The sequence below is a fragment of the Chiloscyllium plagiosum genome, chromosome 15, assembly GCF_004010195.1.
Source record: "Chiloscyllium plagiosum isolate BGI_BamShark_2017 chromosome 15, ASM401019v2, whole genome shotgun sequence".
Lineage (NCBI taxonomy): Eukaryota > Metazoa > Chordata > Chondrichthyes > Orectolobiformes > Hemiscylliidae > Chiloscyllium > Chiloscyllium plagiosum.
This window is the reverse complement of record NC_057724.1, coordinates 54,295,397-54,304,415: the sequence shown is the minus strand read 5'-3', so window position 1 is coordinate 54,304,415 and position 9,019 is coordinate 54,295,397.

The following is a 9,019-nucleotide window of genomic DNA, read 5'->3' as shown; positions in this document are numbered from 1 at the left end:
ATGCAGCAGACTTTTCGGTAACTTCACCCTCCATGGATAAATGAACTACAGCAGCCTCTTTGTGTCCCAGTCGGTAATCACAAATCTATGCCAGCCTAACAGGTGAGTTCCATGCCAGAGTCAGAGCTGGTGGTTGAAAATGTCACATCAAGTGCTGGGTTTCTTTCTCACACCCTTCCACCTTCCTGCTGGGGCTGACCAGGTCAAAGTTCTTGAGTATATAAGAGCAGGAAATCTGAAGGGAAAGGTTCATGTGAGGGAAGTGTAAAGCAAGAAGTCTATGATCCCACTATCAGTAGTTTGTTCATTCCGGCAGACATCAGGATAAGAATAAACTGTGAGTTAATGGCTGTCAGACAGAAATATTCCATTATCCTCAATTTTCCCAGTGATCCCAGATGGAAGTATGTCCATTGCAGTAAGTCCCATGTGGAAAGCAATCTTCTCCATTGAATCTCAAAACAGGCATCCTTGTCATTGCCAGCAGTGCTCTGTTCTGTTCTGTTGTGCTCATCATGTTCTGCAAGTAAAGAGTTTAAAATATCAGTGATTACACCATACTGCGTTACATGTTTTGCCAACCATAGGTGGAGAGCTGAAGGTATGTGAAGGCAGTGAGATAAAAAAAAGTCATAAGATGCAGTAACTGGCCTTAACTATCCTCCTGTAGCCATTAGCCATCTTGTAGCAATGTTGTCACTGGGAGTTGAATGTCCTGGCATCCACTTCTGAGGATGTTCTGCTGAGGGAGATCCTTGAGAAGTCCTAATTTGCAGGCATATTCATAGTGTCATATTTTACCAGAAATTATCAAAGAGTAAGCTTCTTGGAGGGTCGCTCGCCAGGACTTCTCTGCAAGCAAAGGTCAGAAGTGGAGATATTCACTGATGATTGCACAATGTTCAGTACCATTCACAACTCCTCAGATACTAAAGCAGTCCATGTTCAAATGCAACAAGATCTGGACAATATCCAGGCTTGGTCTGGATAAGTGGCAAGTAATATTTGTGCCACACAAATGCTAGGCAACAACTATCTCTAATAAGAAATACTCTAATCACAGCCCCTTGACACTCAATGGCATTATCATCACTATCAACATTGTTGGGGTTACAATTGACCAGAAACTCAACTGAACCCGCAACATAAACACAGTGGCTTCAAAAGCAAGTTAGAGACTAGAAGATTGAGGGGAGTAACTCATCTCCCAATTGTCCAAAGCCTATCCACCATCTACGGGGCACAAATCACAAATACTCCCCACTTGCCTGGATGAGTGCAGCCCCAGCAAAACTCAAGAAGCTTGACAATACCCAGGATAACGTAGCACCCATCCACATCCACAAGCATCCACTATCTCCACCAGTGACGTTCAGTAGCAGCAGTGTGTACTATCTACAAGATGCACTGCAACAATTAATCAAAGATTCTTGGACAGTTCCTCCTGAACTCATGGCCACTTCCATCGAGAATGACGAGGAGAACACCACCACCTACAATCTTCCCTTCAAGCCACTCACCATCTTGACTTGGAACTAGATCACTACTCCATCACTGTCGCTGAATCAAAATCCTAGAATTCCCTCCCTACAGGCATTGGGTGTCAAACTACAGCACATTCACCATAGCAGTTCAAGAAAGCAGTTTGCCACTGGCTTTTCAAGGGCAACCAGGGACAAGGAGTAAATATCTTCCCAAATTCACTTCATCACCAATGCTCCACAACCTTAACGTGCTGCACTTTTCATATTCTGCCACTCATTGCAAGCTGAACTACCCCCACTTTTGAGAGCATCTGAGATTCCTGGTGCTGGTACCATCTTTGAGGCTCAAACATGCACTCAGTCAAACACGCAACCGCTCTGCCCAGTTTCTGCCAATTGCTCTAAACATGTTGAACAGAGGAAAAATGCTTTGTTGATAGGCACCTGAAGATCCTGCTGGATGGGGAGTAAGTGAAGTCATCGTCCATGGAGTAGAGGTGCTGGTGTTAAAATGGGGTGGGAAAGCCAAAAATCATATAATACCAGGTTATGGTCCAACAGGTTTATTTGAAACCGCAAGCTTTTGGAGCACTGCTAGCTGCCTGAGGAAGGAGGAGGACCCCGAAAACTTGTGGTTTCAAATAATCCTGTTGGACTATAGCCTGGTGCCATGTGACCTTGGCATTGTCCATTGAACATGCCTGAGATTTGGTGACTGATGAAGGGCCAGAGGAGCAAGCTACGAGCTGGAGTCACCACGTACCCATTCTGACTTTTATGCTGGGAATTGATGCTGACAGTTACTTCTGGTGGATGAGAGAATGGGAAACTGCATATCAATAAAGTGAGATAATGTGACAATGAGAGTGTTAATACATGCTCAACTTGCTGTGTGTTCAGTTGAGTTTGTAACTAGACCTCTCACTTCTCACTGGTCAAAATCTCATCTCACATTTCAACATTAGGTTGGAAAATGGGACATTTTGCTTTCAGCGTTGGGAATCTCCTTATTGGCCACCTCTCAGGATTTTCCCAACTTTCGCACCGATGCCTCATTATTCAGGAGCTGGGAAAATTCTGTCCATGGTGCAATATTCTTTAAGAGGGTGGTCTCTCTTCAAGAGAAGCTGGCAGTACCACCCGAATGAACACAGGGGTCGCGGGCAGTGTAATCAGGAGCTGCTGAGGCCAATACTATAATCATTTACATGTGAACAAAACTCAGGTTTCCCACCTGGATCAACGGCAAGTCATTGTTCAAAATCTCCAACACCTTAAAATTAGAGCTATCTAATTTTGAGCTCGATGACTATAACCTTGTCTCTCTAGCAGCATACCTGACAACACCCACCTGACTCATTGGAGTATTAAATCAGGCAGGGCGTAACTGAACTTACTGAATTTACCTAACTAGTTGGTTGAAATGATCAAAATGTGTATACATCATTTGGTCTGCTTTCATATCATCACCAATCATGGCACTATTGCAAATGTACTTCCCAGATGGGGTTCTTAATGCTATTTAATAAGTCTGAAGTGTCTAATGATGTTAGAGTCCTGATGTGTTCCATACTAATAGAGAGTCAGCATGTAGGACCCCTGCCATTGATACGTACAAAGCACTTGAGGCCTCCAATTTGCATTCCAATGAGACTGAAACCTCATGCTATATCTGGAATGCCTGAATGGTGATTCAACAATAACAGTGGAACAAGTGCTTCAGGGAAGCAGCAAGAGGAAAAACAATATTTCTTCATGCTGAACAATCTTTCCTTTCTATTAGTTTATTCTTTGCTGCCAATAGAAAAAGATCCAGTAAAATAGCATTGTATATCCTAATTGCCCTTGAGAAGGTTGGTTAAAGTCTCCTTCTGGTGCAGGTATAGTCACATTGCTACTTGGTGGGGGTTGAGGATCTTTGGCGAAAGTGAGGACTGCAGATGCTGGAGATCAGAGTCAAGATTAGCATGGTACTGGAAAAGCACAGCAGGTCAGGCAGCATCCGAGGAGCAGAAAAATCGACTTTTCAGGCAAAAGCCCTTCGTCAGGAATCCTGACGAAGGGCTTTTGCCCGAAACATCGATTTTCCTGCTCCTCGGTTGATGATTTTAATCTGGTGACATTGGAGTAATGGTGACATAGTTCAAGTAAGCATGACGTGTGATTTGGAGGGCAACTTGCAGGTTGTGCTGTCCCCATGTATCTTTTGTCTTTGTCCTTCTGGGAAGACAGTTTTGAGGGTGCTGTCGATGGGGATTTGTGACGTTGCTGCAGTGCATCTTGGACATGGTATACACAGCAGCTACTGTGTGCCATTCACAGAGTGACAGAACTATTTAATGAACAGTTATGAATTTATGAACTGTTTACTGGAGTGCTAATTCAGCAGTTTGCCTTGTCCTGAATAATGTCAAGCTTCTTGAATGTAATGGGAGCTGCACTCATCCATCCACGTTGACAGTATTTCATCACAGTCCTGATTAACAACATGTAGATGGTGGACAGACTTTACTGACCTCCACTGTTTTTGACATTTTTGAGTTTGCCTCATTTACACAACTTTGAAATTGAACACAAAACTCTGGTGGACAAATCTAATACTGGGCAAAAGGTGTTAATTATTAAAAAAATAAGCCTATACATATCTACTCTTTGTTCAGCACATTTCACCATCAACATCTGTTGTCCATCTCCTATCCATTTTCCACCATATTACTGTTCAAATGCACTCTACCTCCATTATCACCACCCTACATTGGTGAATACAATACACTACTATTCAAAAATAGGCTTACGTTTGCTTCCAACAGCCTTAGTTGAACCTAGAACCCATTTATTAGTGGACAGGTAGTGTTCTGGCTGTCCTTCTGATCTTCCTGGCTTTTACAATAAATTAAGATTAAAAAGTGATACAACTGTAACTCTGCAGTCACTCCTCTACAGCAAGCCATTTGACATAGAAAACCTCTTTTAGGCAGCTGCAAGGGACAACAGAATATCATTTGAGTTAACCTGGTGATTGCCTTGTAAAGCTGAATTTATGGTTTCTGTTTCACAAGAAATTGGCAACTTTGTTTTGATTAATCATGCTCTTTTCTGGTTGTTTAATATTATAATCTTCTAAATAAATGGCTATTTACATCTGTAAACTGAGGCTCACTGCAAACTTAATGAAATTGATAAATGTATTCATAATTCAGAATTTCCTGCAACCAAACATTTTCAGAGAGAGGATTTGAAATCCATAATTCCATGACTTGAAAATATTGATCCGTTTAATTAATTTATTGCAGCAGATAGGGTTAAGCCTTATTCAGCCAAAAGCATATGTTAACTTCTTGGATGCTCCACTTCTGAAGTCCCTGAGTTGAAATGGTTTTTACTGTGGCATGTTCAAAGTTCTTTTCCAGGAATGTTTGGTATAAACTTGCACCGAGAGGTCTGAACCCGCATGACATGGTGAGATATACTGTGTAATTCACAAATCAAGGTGGTCCAGAAATATTCTCGGGAAATATCAGCAGAAATAATGGTGCATCATATCTTTAAACATTCATCAAATTCTTAATTACAATTTACAACACCCTTCATATAGACAATGGATTAAGATTTTGTAGGATTAATTTAATTGTTTTCATGATCACTGTCATCTGTCACGATAGGAACTAAAAGTATTCTCCCACACTGTATTGCCACATACTCTAAAAAACATCAGCTCAAAAATATTTTACATAACCTGAAGCTGCCTTCTCTTTCATGCAAACTCCATTTGGAGCAGCCACTTTTAAATTTGAGAAACTAATTTATTAAACAACATCAATGACCTCTTACAGTTTTCAACCCATGCAAGTAATATCTTGGTTCTTTTGACTGTGAGCCTTGGCAGCTATGTAAGTGATGAATCTGACAATGATGTGTGAATACCCTAACCTAGTGCTAAATGGGAGCTGGGTGGAGCAGGTATATTCACAGCAGCCTTGCCTATTGTTAGTCACATACCAAAATGCTGTGTTGACTATTGTTAGATAATGGCTTCTGTTTCTCCTCGACAATTAGGGTTCTCTGAAGTTTTTCTATGCTTTGCTTTTAGATGGCCATCACTTCCTATTGAGGGTCAGCGCAAGGTCATGACTTTTTACACGAGGTTATGTTGCCCATGCTTCTCCTTTCCCTCTCCAGAAACTACAAAGTAACTGACTCTGCATTCAGTGTGATCAGTAAACCTTCCACTGGAAGCAGTTGTACATTGTGGAAGAGTAAAAGCTGCATGCACTTTCTCTGGTATTTACTCTGTAATGCCTTTCCTCCACTATGGTCTGGTTTGATACAGAAGGCAGTTTCTTTAGCTACCAATTCAAACTCCTGGGCTGATGGCATTCCAGCTGTACAGCAAGCCATTTGACATAGAAAGCCTCTATAAGGCAGCTGCAAGGGACAACAGAATATCATCCGAGTAACCTGGTGATTGCCCTGTAAAGTTGAATTTATGGTTTCTCATGATTTGGAGATGCCGGTGTTGAACTGGGATGTACAAAGTTAAAAATCACACAACACCAGGTTATAGTCCAACAGATTTAATTGGAAGCATTAGCTTTCAGAGCGCTGCTCCTTCATCAGGTGTAACTTTTAAAAAAGTGTTGCAATTTACATATGAAAGGAGTGAGGAGAAAGTGAGGCCTGCAGATGCTGGAGATCAGAGATGGAAATGTGTTGCTGGAAAAGCGCAGCAGGTCAGGCAGCATCTGGGGAACAGGAGAATCGACGTTTCGGGCATTAGCCCTTCTTCAGGGCTAATGCCCGAAACGTCGATTCTCCTGTTCCCTAGATGCTGCCTGACCTGCTGCGCTTTTCCAGCAACACATTTCCATCATATGAAAGGAGTGAAACTAACATGGTCATTCCAACAGATGAGAGACTTAACAGACAATCAAGGTATTTTTCAATGTATAATTTCAGTTACATCACACTGTAAACTGTGCCTTACAATTGTGTACTCCACAAACACCTGATGAAGAAGCAGTGCTCTGAAAGCTAGTGCTTCCAATTAAACCTGTTAGACTATAACCTAGTGATGTGTGATTTTTAACTTTATGGTTGCTGTTTCACAGCCAGTTGAGAGAGAGGAATGTGGGCAAATTGCAACAGATCAGCTGTTTTTATTCCCCAGTTTCCATTCCACCCCATGGCAGAGTAGATGCTGGTGTTGTCCATAGTGCCATCAAAAATCGTTTGCTGCTGTGTCTCTGGGCATTCTTTGAGGTACTTTGGGAATTTCGCACAGTTCAGCATTAACTCTAAAGTTCCAGAAAAAGAAAGCTCCAATTTTCCAGAAGAGAATTGCTGTGGCTCAGTGGTCAGCACTGCTGCTTCACAGTGCCAGGGATCTGGGTTTGATTCCAATCTCGGACGACTGTCTGTCTGTGTGGAGTTTGAACATTCTCTCCGTGTCTGCATGGGTTTCCTCTGGGTGCTCTGGTTTCCTCCCATGACCCGTAGATGTGCAGGTCAGGTGAATTGGCCATGCTAAATTGTCTGTAGCATTCAGGGATGTAGGTTAGATGCATTAGTCAGGGGTAAATATAGGGGAAATAGGTCTGCGTGGGTCACTCTTCGGAGAGTTGGTGTGGATTTCTTGGGCTGAAGGGCCTGTTTTTACACTGTAAACTAAACTTCTAAACAAAGAATGTGATCATTTTTCTATTCCTGATGAAGGACTTTTGCTTGAAACATCGATTTTCCTGCTCCTTGATGCTGCCTGAACTGCTGAGCTTTTCCAGCACAACTCCAATCTAGAATTAAGAAAAGTTGATTATACAGATAAAACTGAAATAGCTGGAAGAAGGCACAGATACCAATGGCCGTCTTCCTGCTGGATCACCATGCTCAGCATCTCCTCAAGTTACATCTTTGTTCTAACAAGTGCTGATTCCAAGAAGCACTAAAGAAACAGTGTGTCATGTTCCTAATGATCCATAAGTTAGGCAGCCCAGTTGCCCCTCTTATGATACAGGCCACTGCCACAAATGTCTGGATGATCCTGTTCTTTAGAATTGGGAAAGGGTTACGGGAGGTTAAATTGGTAAGTATTACGGAAATGTTTTTTGCAACGTTTAGTATCCAGCCTTCTTGCATGCAATGTCACAGGTTCTCCATTTCCGAATTCATTCTACACTGGGCCAATTGGAGAACTTAGGATAGTATAAAGAATTCAAATGCACCTTCTAGATTTAAATAAATTCTCCAGTTTGATACAGAGCCTGGTGCTGGAGTCTCGCATGGTGTGTTGCCTGCCCGGTGCCAGGGTGCGAGACATCTCCGACCGTCTTGAAAGGATATTGGAGTAGGAGGGGGAGGATCCAGTTGTTGTGGTCCACGTTGGTACCAACAACATAGGCAAGACTAGGGTGGAGGACCTGTTTGGGCATTACGAAGCACTAGGCAGGAAATTGAAGCACAGGTCCTCAAGGGTCATAATCTCCGGATTACTGCCCGAGCCACGTGCCAATTGGCATAGGGACAAGAAAATTAGGCAAGTAAACACGTGGCTAAGGGATTGGTGTGGGAAAGAGGGATTCCACTTCATGGGGCATTGGCATCAGTTTTGGAACAGGGGGGATCTGTACCGTTGGGATGGTCTCCACCTGAACCGATCAGGTACCAATGTTCTAGCGAAGAGGATAAATAGGGTGGCCAGTAGGACTTTAAACTTCTGAGTTGGGGGGAAGGGAAAGTCAAAGCGACAGGGAGTATGGAGGTAAATGGCAAGATAAGCAGCAGGATAGAATGTTTCCAGGCGGATTTAAAATTGAGGCAGACCGAGAATGCAGTAAAAAGCAAGGATAACTTAGGACATATGACTTCCAAAATCTCTAATGATAAGGAAGTTAGCATTAAGGCACTTTACCTGAATGCTCGTACCATACATAACAAAGCCGATGAACTAATGGCACAGATAATAGTGAATGATTATGATGTAGTAGGCATCACAGAGACTTGGTTACAGGGGGGTCAGGACTGGCAGTTAAACCTCCATGGTCTTTCAACTTATCGAAAAGACAGAGAGGTGGGCAAAGGGGGTGGGGTTGCCTTGTTAGTTAAGAACAAAATTAAATCTATGGTATTGAATGACATAGCGTCGGATGATGTGGAGTCTGTGTGGGTGGAATTGAAGAACCACAAAGGCAAAAAAAACATAATTGGAGTTGTGTATAGACCACCTAACAGTGGTCAGGACCAGGGACATAACATGTACCGGGAAATAGAGAAGGCATGTCAGAAAGGCAAGGTTACATTGATCATGGGAGACTTCAATATGCAGGTGGACTGGGTAAATAATGTTGTTAGTGGATCTAAAGAAAGGGAATTCATGGAATGCTTACAGGATGGATTTTTGGAACAGCTTGTCATGGAGCCCACAAGAGAGCAGGCTATTCTGGACCTAATGCTTTGCAATGAACCAGACTCTATAAAAGATCTTAAAATAAGGGAACCCTTAGGAAGTAGCGACCATAATATGGTAGAGTTCAGGCTGGAGT